Raw genomic sequence first — 1,995 nt, forward strand, 5'->3', positions numbered from 1 at the left:
TTTTATCAGCTCATACGCTTGCATTGGCCACTATCATATGTTCGATAACAAAAGAAGTGAATTAGGGCCCAAAGCAATGAAGGGTATTTTTATAGGATATGCTAACTCGAAAACCTAGCACATATCAGATTTAGTATCTAATACAGTAGTTGAAACTCATAATATTGTTAAATTTATTAATAATAATTTTTTTATTAGTCACTTGGCATTGAGTGATACAATCCCCACACGAGTGATTGAAATATGAAGCAAATATTTTTAATGAGGAAATAATTATGGAACTTAAAAGAAATAGATGTATTAGAAAAAGAAAAGACTTTGGTCTAGACTATGTTACTTCTGCCAGGTTCACCTATATTATAGAAGGAACTTGTAATTCTATAATTAATAAAATTCTCTTCATACTACGTTTTGGATTTTTGACAAAGTGCTAAGCTAAAGAAAAGGAAAAGATAATCAGAGAAAGATATTGTTGTTGGAACAAAGATCATAGAGCCAGAAAGGGAGCTGCATCCCCTGGCAGAGAGGGTCAAGGGAGGATTGCAACGGGTATGAAAGGCAAGTCTTTCAGCAATAATATTGTCTTCCCGATCGATAGACTCAATTCTGGGATTGAGGAGGTTATTGATTAATTGTTGAATGTGAAGAGCCTCCCTGCACAGTCTCCAGGCGATAGGAATTTGGAAATTCTGGATAAGGTCAATGATGCTAATGGAATCGGTGTAAATTTAAGAAGTGAACCAGTTCCTCTTCATGCATTCCTCCAAGGTGAAGGTCAAAGCAGCAACTTCTGCATGGATCAGAGAGTCACAAATCATGCTGGAAGACCCTGCTAACATGAAACAGTTGAGATTAGAAGTAATAATAAAGACCAGGCCTACAGCAGAATAGCTATCAGTCCAAGAGGCATCAGTAAAAATCGTGACTAAATCAAGGAAAGAGAGAGAATAAGACTCCTTGGTGAGAGGATTTGTTTTCTTGGCATATTCCAAGGCCAGGCTCTAGGCTCCCCTCTGAATTAGCTCTAAGTTAGGGGTAATGTGATTGAAGATAATATTGCAATGATCCTTCCAAATTAGCTAGTGAGTGATAGCGATCACAGCTCTCCCAAGTTTGGGATTACAGGAAAACTTAGGAGGGTGAGCCAACCAGTTACCCGATCTAAGGTTATTAATAAGATCCTCAAAAAGACCCAAGGAGGCCAGGATATTAATCCAACAAGGGATGATGCGGGGGCAACTCCAAAAAAGTGTTCTCAGCCAATTCAGGAAACAAGTGCCAAAAATGGCAAGGGGTTAGGGGACCAAAGTTCAAGTTGTAGAAAACATCACAAGTGGGATGTTTGGAGTGGGCAAGCTTCCAGATAAAAGTTTTGACTCTGGGAGGGACCTCCAATTTCCATATCATTTTCCAACCGATTCAAGGAGGATTAGAAGAGTCATTGTTAAGTATAGACGAAAGGAACAATAGAAGCATGAGAAGATTTGGGCCACCAAATCCAATTGTTACCATCAGTATCATCAAGTTTGACTTTTTGCAACCAATCGAAATCAACATTAGGGCCCAAGAATGCTTCAAGGGCAGAAAGGTTCTAGTGCCCATCGCATACAAAGTCAACCAGGGAGGTGGACTCCGTAATCTCATTAATATTGAAGAATATGGGTTTTTTGGCAAAAGGAATATCATGAAGCCAAGGGTCATTCCAGAAATTGGTCAAGATGGGATTGCAGCTATTGATTTTAAAATTGAACCCAAGCTTGGGGCGTCGTTTGGGAGATGTTCCAGTAGAGCCAAGAAGTAGACTTATACCTGGAGTGAGCAAAGAGATTCCAATTGGGATACTTATAATTGAAAATCTCAACCCAAAGTTTATTAGAGCCATTTAAAACCAAGAAAAGGCTTTTAGACATTAAAGCATGCTTAGTAGAGAAAAGATTATGAATGCCAAGACCCCCAAAGGAACTTCCTCACATGCTTGGAAATTTCATTAATAGT

This window comes from Dioscorea cayenensis, chromosome 3 (assembly GCF_009730915.1).
Source record: "Dioscorea cayenensis subsp. rotundata cultivar TDr96_F1 chromosome 3, TDr96_F1_v2_PseudoChromosome.rev07_lg8_w22 25.fasta, whole genome shotgun sequence".
NCBI classification, from domain to species: Eukaryota; Viridiplantae; Streptophyta; class Magnoliopsida; order Dioscoreales; family Dioscoreaceae; genus Dioscorea; species Dioscorea cayenensis.